Source organism: Sebastes fasciatus, chromosome 17 (genome assembly GCF_043250625.1).
Source record: "Sebastes fasciatus isolate fSebFas1 chromosome 17, fSebFas1.pri, whole genome shotgun sequence".
NCBI lineage: Eukaryota > Metazoa > Chordata > Actinopteri > Perciformes > Sebastidae > Sebastes > Sebastes fasciatus.
Window position 1 is genome coordinate 15,770,904 of NC_133811.1, and position 13,641 is coordinate 15,784,544.

The window sequence follows — 13,641 nt, forward strand, 5'->3', positions numbered from 1 at the left end:
CTCACAAGTGCAGAAAGACACTGTGTGAGCTAGTCAGTGGGGCACGCTCACATGAACAAACATGCACTAAAAGCATGCACGGCCGGCCCAGTGATGTCAACAAAGCACGGAGAAACTCGGATTACAACACACACACACACACACACACACACAGGGAGAGAGACTTCATTCTCTGCTCAGGTAGACATTACTCCACTATATGTTTACATAGAAAATAGTTACATAAAAAAATAGTTAAAATGTTCATTTTTTTACAGTTAAGGTAAATTAACTAAAAAAATGTCTTTGTGTTTACATCTTCTGAACTCTTCTGCTTATTATGAGCACGTCAACCTTTGACCTTTGCTGAACCAACTTTATTTTCATCACATGATTTGCAAAAAGAGGAGGTGCTCTAGGAACTACACAGTGCCAGACCCCCCTCCGGCCCGTTAGATGTCCATGCCTTGCCAATGCATTTGAGACAAAGGAACAATCTTCTTAAATGTTCTTCTTATTAGCTGATTCCTGGTTCCCCTTCACAGATATAAGGACAAGTGTGAGTATATCAAAAGCATGGAATCCACACACCAACTTAGTTTCCATTTTGAGCACATCAGTGACGTTCATTCCAGTCACCGTCTTATCTCTTTTTAGATTTAGATGTATGGACAGAAATGCTGCCGCCTATTTGTTTGGCACATGTGGCCAGATATTACACATTGCCTATAGCCTAGTTAAAATAAATGTTGTCAATGTCTGTCATCTTTGTTTTTATTACAGAGTTATGATCCCATAGATGCTTTTGCAGTTAATTCGAGATGAAGGAACTCCTCAGTCAAGTTTTCTTTTCTTTTTTCTACAAAGAAAGGAGAAAAAAATATTATTGACACCCTTAAACTGATATTGTAGGAGTGTAACATGCTTTAACATTTAAATTTGATATTTGCATATAATGACATTTATAAATTTCTCTGACATAACAAGCTTCTTTTGGAGAGATTGTTGAATCACTTACCGTATTAGAGTACACTCCCATTCCCAATCCCACGGCCAATCCCACTGCCACTGTCAGTACCACTGTCAGAGCTAATCCCGAAAATACTGCATTCAGAAAACCAGCGGTGGATATATTGAGTGTGAATGTAAAACCGGTATCACCCGACCACGTTAAAGATGCATTTACCCTAAAAAAGTAGTGAGAAAAAATCAGCATTTACTCACTCAGTGCAGAATAACAATATTTAATTTAATTTATGCCATGATACTTATGTCACCCTCAGGATGAATAGCAATACATTTGGTAATCCTCTGACTTTTCATCTAACGGCAGGTTATACTTTTGATTTGTACTTTAGTGTACGACCAAATACCTGCAAAACTACTACTAACATTCATATCAGCCTCAACTGTACTTTGTGTTTTGTACTAATCAGCAAAAGTTAGCAGGCTAAGACACTGAGCATGGTAAGTTAATAATTATACCTGCTAAACATCAGCATGTTAACAAAGAACCACTGTGTGCATGTGCAGCCTCACAGAGCCAACAGCATGGCTTTAGACTTTAACACTGCTAATTCAGTTACAATGTCACCATGAAATGACTATAAACTGTATGGAAATAACATTAAATTAACACTAAGATTGTGTAACAATATTAAATCAAAGCGTGTACCTCAGGAGAATATCGCTTTGTTTGTTTGAATATCCAATGTAAGATCTGTTTTATTGACAAGGTAATGATGCTTAAAATAACTCTCCGTCTCTTTATCACTCAACCACCTACATACAAACAGAACCATATCACCTATGTAGTTGAAAGTAAAATTACTTACAGATCCAAAGTCATCATCAACATCTTATTTCTCAGAGAACAGCTTTATTGTTCAGTTTCAATGTGGAGTTTTGTGTTTGGTTCCAGCTTTATGTGTTTCAGCCCATCATGTGAGGTTGCCAGAAGGGGGGTGTTTCAGCACACTGCAGCAATTAAAAAACAATATTTGATTAGGCTATGTCTGTCCTGTCCCAGTTTTTAACAGTGGTGGAGATAGGGTGACCATGGTGTCTAACTTTACGAAAGACTGCACAGTATTTTTATCCGTTGTCCCACATCCCACATATTGAGACGGAGTCCCACATTTTCATTGGCTCTAGGTTTCAAGGTCTTTTAAAATCTGGCTTTTATCCAATGGCTGTGAAGAAAGCAGGGAAGGCTGTCATCACGGTGCTGTGGGTCACATGTGGGTCACATGTGGGTCAAGTGCAGGTGGACATTTCACCGTTTTTGCTACGCTGTGCCCAACGGAGAAAATTGCGAGTCACCGCAAAGTCACAAACTATGCAGATTTAGCCGGAATATGATGGAAACTCCCACAAAGAAGAGGAAATGTAGCTACAACAAAGACTGAAACCACTTTAATGTATTAATAAGCTGGTGGAAGGCATTCTCAGTTTTTTGTGAAATTTGCCAGTTATTTTTCAATTTCACACAGTAGGAATATGACATGAAGCAACACAGTTCATGTGAGTCTCACAAGAAACGTGCGGCTCAAAAAGAGACGTGCCGATCAATGAATGCATTCGGGCAAAGCATTGAGATGTTACGAGGTAAGGCGCAGAATAGAAATGTTTATTATTTAAGTTAGATAGACATTATATCAAAATTGTAGACTACCTCTCAGTCTTGGTATCGTGTCCCGCATTGTCCCACACAAACTCTTACATTTGGTTTGTTGGGATCTGGTCACCCTAGGTGGAAGAAGTACTTAGATCTTTTACTGAAGTAAAAGTAACAATTTACATTTAAAATACAATTTGTTCTATACAATATACATATTTATTTTGATGTATTTAAAGTTATATTTCTTGAACAATGCTCCAAGCTTACAGTATGTGATTTTTGTGCCATGGTGGAAAAAATCTGATGTGCAATGACTTTTCTTACTCATTCAAGATCAGCAAACATGTGAGCTTTCATTTCTTTGGTCTGTAAAATATTAATGTGTGCATTTGACTATTTACACAGCAAATGACACAGAGTGTGTCAGACAGAAGAGAACTCTGTCACCAGTAGTTGAAGTAAAATATACAGCCAAAGCCATCCTGGATATCTTCTCTCTTTCTTAACAGTAGTAATCCGGGAACAAATTTAATGTGAAGTTTTGTGTTTAGTTTCAGTTAACTGTTGTTTTTTATTGGGTTTTTCTTTTTAAATGTTATAAAGTCATCAGACTGTTTTTTAGGTTGCATTTATATCATTCTGTTTAGTAAGCCCCCTGAAACTAGACTACATTATACACAGGCCACAGTGTGTCCTCTGCTGCTAACTTCCTGAACAGAGACACAATCAGAGGTTGAAAGGTAGTTGCATACGTTCAGTTGCATAACTGTTGAGGTCAGGATTTAAAGATCCTGTCACCAAGACAAACAACTTTTGCTCTTCAGAGCTGCCTCTGATGGGGCAGAGAGATACCTGCTGAGACAACACAACCCTTTTTAATGTTACTCTAATATCTGTAGGGATACCATTCCACTGTTTTGTTTCTGTAACTGAAAAAGCAGTTTGAGTAACGTACATTTTTGTTGAGCAATGTTTTATATTTCCCGTCTCCCTTCGTTGATGATCCTGTTTGTCTGACTTCACTATGAGCTGTTTAAATAAATAGTTTAAAGCCGCAGTCTCGTATAAAGTAAACAAACATAACATAAACAACAAAATCTAAGTTTTTCGATAATATTGTAATAATGGTACGAATTCACAGAGACGACAGCATGGCTGTAAACTCAGACTGCTAATACAGTTACAATGACACCATGAAAAAACATTAAATTACAACACTAAAATTGTGTAACAATTATTAAATCAAAGCTTTTTCCTCATGAGAATATCACTTTGTTTGTTCAAATATACAATATAAGCATTATTTTATTGGCAAAGTAATGATGCTTAAAATTAAACTCTGTCTTTCACCACCTATACGTACAAACAGAAGTATATCACCTATATAGTTGAAGGTAAGATTACTTACGCATACATCCTCGAATCTTATTTCTCTCTTCTTGGGTCGTATTCTGCAGCTATGTCTCTATCGTTCAGATTCAGAGTGAAGTATTGTGTTTGGTTTTCTGTGTTTTAGCCCTTCTTGTGAGTCAGCAACAGGGTGTGTCTGCTATTTATAGATTTGAGCAGTGCTGGAGCAAGAACCATCCTGTCACCAAGACAAAAAAATGTTGCTCTTCCCCTTAGATGGTACTTTCCAAGAGGAGGTGGACGATGGGAGTGGTGGAACTCATAGCAGACATTAATACATAAAATATCTTCACATTCAATAAGATGTATTCTACTGTAATCAGTGCTTGAAGTGGAAAAAAACAAGCGGCGGTACTCCCCTTATTCACATGTTGCTGTGTGTACGGGCCGGTATCAACAATCTCTTGCGACTTATTCCTATTTATTCATTATTTCTTTGAACATGTTATACTGTGTCAATCATAACCAGCTGTGGTTTTATTGCTATATTATACTTGGGCTATGCATCTTCAATAGCAGGTCTATAATACGCCATTAATATTCCAACTGGAACATTATAGGGTTAAGGTGGTGTGGTGGCAGTTTCTGTTAAAACAAGACACAAACCAACGTAACAACTTGTCTTTCAGTGAATTTAATAAAAAGGCATACATTAATAACTAAAGCATCTGCAGATGGACTCACGAGCACAGCCACCTGTTGTGGACTGTGGCAAGTGAGCCCCGAATACAAAGAGTAGTCAGTATTTATACATTTAAAGCATAACACGAAGATAAGTGCAAAGAAGAAAGGAAGAGAAGGATAGAAAGTATATCAATGCGTCAGCACACAGCAGACAACAGAGCATCACAAGACATAACAGGTATTTCAGCAATCTGTTGTTTGCAGTTACAGAGATCTAAAATGTCAGGTCACTGTCCTATGGTGACGAAGTTGAACATGTGAGGCCCTGAGATTATCTAAAGGTACAGTGTTAAACTGCAGATATGAAAATTGCCATTCCATTCCTCCCTTTGAGCATTCTATGCTCACTATAATAATTAACATATCTGATTACTACTAGCACTGTTGTAATACACAAAATCAAAGTGTGAAGATACTATGTGATTTTGATTTAAGTATATGAGAAAGAAGGAATTAAACTATGTAATGTCAATTTTCATATCTGCAGTTTAACACTGTACCTTTAGACAATCTCAGGGCCTCACATGTTCAACTTCGTCACCATAGGACAGTGACCTGACATTTTAGTTCTCTGTAACTGCAAACAACAGATTGCTGAAATACTTGTTCTTTTTCTAACTTCGTTCTGCGTTTCACTATGGGGAATCGCCTCGGCGTGACCAACTAAGGAAGCTCCAATGACACAACGTCTGTCATTGACAGACAGGTCGACCTGTGTTAGGGCTACGCCCCCTTATATTAACACAGTCGACCGCCCCTTACAAATCATTCTCGCTTTCTTCCCGTGAAGAAACTATAGCTCCCTCAGCTCATCTAAGCTAGCTTGGTTTTTTCTGCTTAACAGTTCACAGACGACCCGTCAAGGAAAACGTCGCCGAACGCAGTTCCCGGCTTTAGTTTGGTTTTGCTGAGTAAGTACTTCGTGAGAAGTGTACTGTGTGGTGTTACACAGGATAATTAACCGAGCAGTGTCCGCATTAAGGCGAGCTGTTTTGTCCGGCTAACCTGTATTTGTTTATCGGTGTAGCCGGTGACTGTGTAACATTATACCGTACGGCTAGCGCGTTAAGGCGAGCCTACTAGGTTCAGTTAGCATTAGCTTGTTAGCCGAACCGAGTACCCGGAGTTCAGCTAACGTGTCACGGCGAGCAGACTCTAACGGTGCGCTGTTAGCTCGGGCTAAACCCCGTTTGCTAACGCTACTAACTGACAGGCTAACGCGTTGCGGCGCGCCTGATACGGCTGAATATTTATACTTTTCGCTCCTTTTCCAGTCGCCATGTCTTCGGCTGCTCCCCCCACCAAAGGGTCTGAGCCGAATGTTAAAGAGGCTGCATCCCGCCTGTGCCCTGCGTCATGCGGGGCTTCCATCTCGGGCAAGGACCCTCATCCTATGTGCATAGCTTGCATGGGCGCTAAACACGCTCAAGCATCGCTGGCTAACCCCCAGTTATGTACCCACTGTGCGTCAATGCCAGAAAAGATCCTGGAAAGGAGGCTGAGAGTGGCAGTGGCCAGTAGTCAGGACCCGTGCCTGTCTGGAGCCATCTCAAAAGCCACAACCAGCACCCATCAGCCGCGAGCCTCAACCGGCTGGGCGGACTCGATGGACGCTGTTTGCCCGGACATGCCTCCACTTTTCGAGGAGCTCCTCGAGGTGGAGCCGGGCTGTGAGGACGCAGAGGGCGATGCCAGCTCTGACCTCCTCGGCACGGACGACATGGAGGATGAGGAGGATGACTCCACATTTCCTCTTCAACAGTCCAGACCCCCCAGCGCATCTGATGCTGTTCCCACAGTGGACAGCAACTTATACGAGGTCTGCAAACGGGCCGCGTCCAAATTGGGGATTCAATGGCCTGCAGCCCAGGATGCCACAGGGGCGGAGAGAGATCTATATGATGGTAAGAGGCTCCCACCAGCCCAACCACCATCTAAACAACTCCTGCCAGCAGTGCCTGCCTGCATGAAAGAAATGAGCAGGTACTGGTCCAGCCCATTTAAGAGTAAGCTTCCCACCAAGGGCTACTCAAAGCTTGAGATCCACGGAATGGGGGAACTGGGGCTGGCCGAACCCCCAGCGGTGGAGCCTTCAGTGGCTTATCACCTCCACCCAAACCGTCGCTCTCTCTCAGCTTCCTCCAGCATCTCTCTACCTAGTAAAATGGAGCGCCTCACGGCGTCTGTTTTCCAGAGGATGTACAAGTACGCAGCGCAATCGGTGTGCTCTCTTAATGCAATGACACTGCTGTCTGCGTATCAGGCGGAAATCCTGGAGGAGATGGGTGGACAGCTGGACTCAGGTTCACCTAACCCTGCTCTCTGGGATGAGATTTGTGTGGTGAACGACCTCATCTTGCGCTCCTCACGTGGCGCAGTGCAGGGCTGCGGTCATGTAATGGGACTTGCAGTCTCAGGTGAGAGGGCCCGGTGGCTGAATCTCTCAGGCCTGAGTGATGCTCAGAAGGCAGAGGTTATGGATGCGGCATACTACCCCACCAAAGGTCTTTTCGGTCCAGCTCTGGAGAAAATGAGAGAGACCAGCACCCTCAGAAAACAAGAGGGTGAAGCTTTTGACCTCTGCCTACCCCGACGACCCATCTCTCGCCCCCCTCAGGGACCAAGGGCTGGCTTTGCTGCTGCAGCCTCAGCAGTGAGGGAGAGACAGGGGTCGGACCGCAGACCGCAGAAACAGGCAGCTGGTCAACAGACTAGCCAGCAGCCCCGGTCAGAAAAAGCTAAGCCATGGGGCAAACACTCTTTCGCTGCAGTTGCAGCAAGAAACCGCCCATCCCACCCCGGGGACGGGAAGAAGAGGCGTGCGACCTAACACCCCTTGCTTCTCCCTCCCCCCCTCCCTCAAAGAAAAGAAAGGGAATGGAGGTGGAGCAGAGCCCCCAAGCTCAGGCTTCAGAGGCCCTGGTGTGTTCCAGTTTTCCAGAGGTCCTCTCTCAGTTCCTCTCCCCTCATGTTCAAAGGGAAGAGAACAGGGGGCAGGTAACACAGTGTCCCCAAGCACTTGTACCCAGTTCAACACTAAAAGAAATAAAGTGTGCATTTTCACAGCCAGGCCAAGGGCCGAGGGTGAAATGTTCCCCCCAAAACAAAATAAAAACAAAACAAAGTCATGACCTCATAATCCCAGCAGATGGAGTTTACGCTCCTCTGAAGGGAGGCCGCTCCCTCCAGGTGATGGAGGTGACGTCACCACAGGGCGCGCACAGTCCACTCGCTGCGCGGACAGACCAGTGGCGCGCATGCGCAGTTCACCCATGGGTTTTGTCCACTGTTACCCAGGGTTACAGGCTACAGTTCGCTATGAAACCACCCAGATTCAACGGTGTGTTAGTTTCAGTAGCCAGGGGGGATTCAGCACTAGTCCTAGAGGACGAGATAGCATCCCTGCTAAACAAACAGGCGATCAGAGCCTTCCCGAGCGAGGAAGCGCAGCGGGGTTTTTACTCCCGTTACTTCCTCATTCCCAAGAAGGGAATTAGACCTCCGTGTGTTAAACAGACACCTACGAAAGTACACTTTCAGGATGTTAACACACAAAGTGCTCTGTCGATCTATTCGTCCAGGAGATTCGTTTGTAAACATCGATCTCTCGGACGCGTATTTTCACATCGCCATTTATCCCGCACACAGGAAGTTTCTCAGGTTTGCGTATCAAGGCAGAGCCTACGAATACCAAGCCATCCCGTTCGGGCTGTCATTAGCACCGAGGGTGTTCACAAAGTGTGTGGAGGCAGCTCTGTCTCCGTTACGGAACAGCGGCATCAGGATATTCTCGTACATAGACGACTACCTGATATGCTCCCACTCACGGGAGCAGGCAGTCAGGGATTCCGCTGCGGTGATAAATCACCTCGGGGATCTTGGGTTCAATATAAACTGGGCAAAGAGTCGAGTAGAACCCGCACAATGTACAGAATACTTGGGTCTCAACATAAACTCGCTCTCCTATCGAGTCACGCTGTCGGAGGGGAGAGTAGCGTCCCTCACTCAGTGTCTCTCCCGTTTCCGGGTAGGGACAGCCGTGGCGTTCAGACTCTGTCTGCGCCTACTCGGCCTCATGGCGTCAGTGATTTCTGTCGTACATTTGGGACTCCTATGGATGAGGGATTTTCAGCGCTGGGTCGCGGCGTTGCGCCTGTGCTCGCGCCGTCACCTCAGCCGCAGAGTGAAAATAACGCCAGCTTGTGTGCTGGCGCTCCGCCCGTGGGAGGACCGGACGGCTCTCGCGTCAGGTGTCCCGCTAGGGGCGGTGTCATCCAGGGTAACCATGACAACGGACGCGTCCCTGTCAGGTTGGGGAGCGACCATGTTGGGCAGAACAGTGAATGGCACCTGGGACCAGAGGCTGGCTCAGGCTCACATAAATCTCTTGGAGCTTTGGGCAGTGTTTTTTGCACTAAAGCATTTTCTGCAATTTCTCCAAGGTCGCCACGTCCTGGTGAAAACAGACAACACCACGGTGGTAGCATACATCAACCGCCAGGGCGGGACTCGCTCACTGCAGTTACACAGGTTAGCTCGGAAGATAATCATGTGGAGCAGCTCGAGGCTAATGTCCCTCCGAGCGACTCATGTGCCGGGCGTTTTGAACAGGGGCGCAGATCTCCTGTCCCGGGGAAACCCCCTGTACGGAGAGTGGACTCTCCACCCGCAGGTGGTGGAGCAGGTGTGGCAGAAATACGGCCGGGCAGCCGTAGATCTCTTCGCCTCGCAGGAAAACGCTCACTGTCGACTGTTTTTCTCCCTGTCAGACGTAAATGCACCTCTGGGGGTGGATGCGCTGGCCCACTCATGGCCAAACGTGCTGCTCTATGCATTCCCCCCTCTCAGCCTGATCTCCCCCACTCTAGCCAGGGTGAGAGAGCAGAGCTCGTCGCTAATCCTGATAGCACCACGGTGGTCGTCCAAGCACTGGGTAGCAGAAATAATTCAGCTTCTAGTGGGCGAACCGTGGCCTCTCCCCATACGCAGGGATCTTCTGTCCCAGGCGCACGGGGAGATCTACCACCCACACCCAGACCGCATGGCGCTCTGGGCCTGGCCCGTGAAAGGTGGAACCTGAACGCGGCAGGCCTGCCCGCACAGGTCATTGACACCATTCAGAGTGTGAGGGCCTCCTCCACTCGCTCTCTTTACAGTGGTAAGTGGCGGGTTTTTGAGGAGTGGTGCGACTCGAGGCACACCATTCCTTTTCAGTGTTCGGTGGTTGACCTGCTATGTTTCCTGCAGGAATTGGTAAATAAGGGCAAGGCCTTTTCTACCATTAAAGTGTATTTAGCGGCCATCTCAGCCTGTCATGTAGGCTTTGGAGAGAAGCCTGTGGGGCAACATCCTTTAGTTTGTCGCTTCATGAAAGGTGCACGCCGCAAGCTTCCAGTTTCCAGGCCCCTGGTTCCTCTGTGGGATCTGTCGGTCGTGTTGGACGCCCTCTCTCATCACCCATTTGAGCCTATAGAGGCGGTGGGGATGAAATGTATTTCACTTAAAACAGTGTTGCTCTTAGCCTTAACCACAGCAAAGCGTGTGAGTAATTTACAGGCTTTATCCATCCGCCCTTCCTGCTTACAGTTTGCCCCAGGGCTCACCAAAGTCTGCCTACGGCCCAATCCAGCGTTTGTGCCTAAGGTGGTGGAGTCAACCTACAGATGTCCCACAGTGGAGCTTTTGGCTTTTCACCCACCTCCATTCTCCTCAGTGGAGGAGCAGAGGCTTAACACATTATGCCCAGTGCGGGCTCTGCATGTCTATGTGAGTAGATCAGCAGGTTTCAGGAAAGGGGATCAGCTGTTTGTGTCCTGGGCCACTCCCCACAAGGGCAAGCCAGTGTCCCGCCAGAGGCTATCCCACTGGATTGTGGAGGCCATATCCCTGGCTTATGGCTGTAGAGGTCTGCAACCTCCACAGGGGTTAAAGGCTCATTCCACTAGGAGCATGGCCACTTCATGGGCCCTGTTCAAGGGAGTTTCAGTGCAGGACATTTGTGCTGCGGCGAGCTGGGCTACGCCTCACACTTTTTTTAAGGTTCTACAGGCTGGATGTCTCGGGGCCATCCTTGGCACGGGCTGTGCTAGAGGCAAACACGCCAGGGTCGGTGTGATGTTCACTGTCTGGCTTATTGTTTATGGCTTCGGGAAACGTATGCAATACGGGAGTGGTCTATATCTCCCATAGTGAAACACCGAACGAAGTTAGAAAAAGAACTTAAGGTTACTTAACGTAACCCCGGTTCTTTGATAACAGAGTGAGGTGTTTCACCAGCACGTCCCTACATGCATAGACACGGAAAGAAACCGTTCTAGAATGATTTGTAAGGGGCGGTCGACTGTGTTAATATAAGGGGGCGTAGCCCTAACACAGGTCGACCTGTCTGTCAATGACAGACGTTGTGTCATTGGAGCTTCCTTAGTTGGTCACACCGAGGCGATTCCCCATAGTGAAACGCCTCACTCTGTTATCAAAGAACCGGGGTTACGTTAAGTAACCTTAAGTTATGTCTTGTGATGCTCTGTTGTCTGCTGTGTGCTGACGCATTGATATACTTTCTATCCTTCTCTTCCTTTCTTCTTTGCACTTATCTTCGTGTTATGCTTTAAATGTATAAATACTGACTACTCTTTGTATTCGGGGCTCACTTGCCACAGTCCACAACAGGTGGCTGTGCTCGTGAGTCCATCTGCAGATGCTTTAGTTATTAATGTATGCCTTTTTATTAAATTCACTGAAAGACAAGTTGTTACGTTGGTTTGTGTCTTGTTTTAACAGAAACTGCCACCACAATTATCTCAGACAATATCATCATAAAATGGTGGCGTCCACCCTGGAGGTGGAAAAAGGTCAGGAATGCCTTTCTCCAGCTGTGGTGTATGTACATATTGTCCAACAGTAGATTTGATCAAAGAGGCAATCATAGCTTTAGCACAAGGAAAAATGCATAATCAATTTAACAAGTCTGATGTACTCTTTAACACATATAAGATAATGAAAAAAAAAAACTAATATAATATAGACATAGGAATGAAAAATAAAAATGAAAAATAAAAAGGATAAAAAGATGGCCATGTATTTTCTCCAGGTTTGGTCAGTTTGTCGGAGAAGTTGTGCAACAGGTCTCTGTCGTCCCCCATGCTCCTGCATTAGTATTATGTCATGTACCCACCCCGGTCGTCAAAAGTCTGTGTCAATGGTCTGGTGCAGTCTGTTAGGTCCAATGTTGGAGGAGATTTAGAGCTAGCCTCAAATCAACAAAAGCTTTTTCTTCTAGGTGTCCAGACAATCTTATATTATTGTGTAAGGGCAAAATTTGTCAGTTTCCCACAGCAGAGAATCAGAGACCCTGTGAAAATCAACTTTGGGGTCCGCTGTTTACTCCCAACCTGTAGCATCATTACACCTTTTAGTCTAAGGTCCCAATTCTTGCCACCTTTCATCCTTCGATTTGACCAATGAGACGTTGGGATCAGAGTGTGGTATCTGAAATAGAGACTGAAAAAGTGTGTCAGGCAGAGTCACTGAAACAGCCAGTCAAGCTTGAGTTTGTCCTTATCAAGGCTTTCTCTGTACCATTTGTTTTCAAACTCACTGTCTACTCCAAAAAGAGATAAGCGAGGTGCATTGCAAGTCATGTTTTCTCATAATATCTGTGTGTGGCTGTGGAGAGAGCTGTAGCTTGGTTTATGAGTTTGGGATTTTCCATTGGTAGGCATATAACAGGTCCTCTTTACTATATTTGAAAAAATATGTTGTTTGCTAATTCTGGTTACAACTATGCCCTGTGGTGTAGATATCAAAACTATCCCCAGTAAAACAATAAAATCTCTCCCCATCAAGTTAATCGAACAGTGTTTTGATAACAGAAAAGAGTGTTTGAAATCCCCCTCAATGTTATCCCAGCATGGTAGTGGAAATGTGTATCTTTTTACCACAGATGATGTCTTCTTTGGCATCTGTTTATACTTAGCATATAGTTCAATAGCTTTCTCTTTACCAGTTTCCTGTACAGATTCAAGATATTCAATTGCTTGTGAAATTATGAGTTGTGTGTCTGTGTTCTTACGTGTCTGATGTGCAGATAGGTCACTGTTTCCCGTCTCCGTGTCAAAGCTAGATGAATCCTTCACTGTCCTCGACCCCTCCGCTAGTCAATCAGCCTTTGTGTCCTGGTTCTCAGGGCAATTCCTTGCCCAGTGTCCTATCTTTCCACATCTGAAGCAGGCGTCGGATCTCCCCCTGCCTCCACCACTTCTGCCATGGCGCGATTCTCGACAGTCTCAAGGTTTCCGCATTCCCAAGTGATGCAATTGCGTTTTATCATCTCACTGATCTCTGGTCTCATTGATGAAGCGGTCCCGAAGATGAGCTTCCCAGGAATCGACCTCATTGTTTCCCCTCATGGCAGCTGGTCGTAGGAGGCCACTGTGTGTTGTGAACCTCTGTGAGTCTGATAAGGTGCGCAGACACAGTCTCAAAAGTCAGCATTTACTCACTCAGTGCAGCACAATAATATTTAATTTAATTTATGCCATGATACTTATGTCACCCTCAGGATGAATAGCAATAAATTTGGTAATCCTCTGACTTTTCATCTAACGGCAGGTTATACTTTTAATTTGTACTTTAGTGTACGACCAAATACCTGCAAAACTACTACTAACATTCATATCAGCCTCAACTGTACTTTGTGTTTTGTACTAATCAGCAAAAGTTAGCAGGCTAAAACACTGAGCATGGTAAGTTAATAATTATACCTGCTAAACATCAGCATGTTAACAAAGAACCACTGTGTGCATGTGCAGCCTCACAGAGCTGACAGCATGGCTTTAGACTTTAACACTGCTAATTCAGTTACAATGTCACCATGAAATGACTATAAACTGTATGGAAATAACATTAAATTAACACTAAGATTGTGTAACAATTATTAAATCAAAGCG

At 45.2% G+C, this 13,641-nt stretch overlaps 1 long non-coding RNA gene across 1 annotated transcript; it reads right to left on the reverse strand.

The window, feature by feature from the left end:
• Positions 1 to 334: 334 nt before the first annotated feature.
• Positions 335 to 4,087, reverse strand: LOC141754027 (uncharacterized). Its single transcript, XR_012590552.1, has 4 exons — positions 4,008 to 4,087; positions 1,815 to 1,956; positions 998 to 1,166; positions 335 to 838 (listed from the first exon to the last, which is right to left on the reverse strand). It is a non-coding gene; the product is annotated as an uncharacterized LOC141754027 (long non-coding RNA).
• Between the last annotated feature and the right edge of the window lie 9,554 nt (positions 4,088 to 13,641).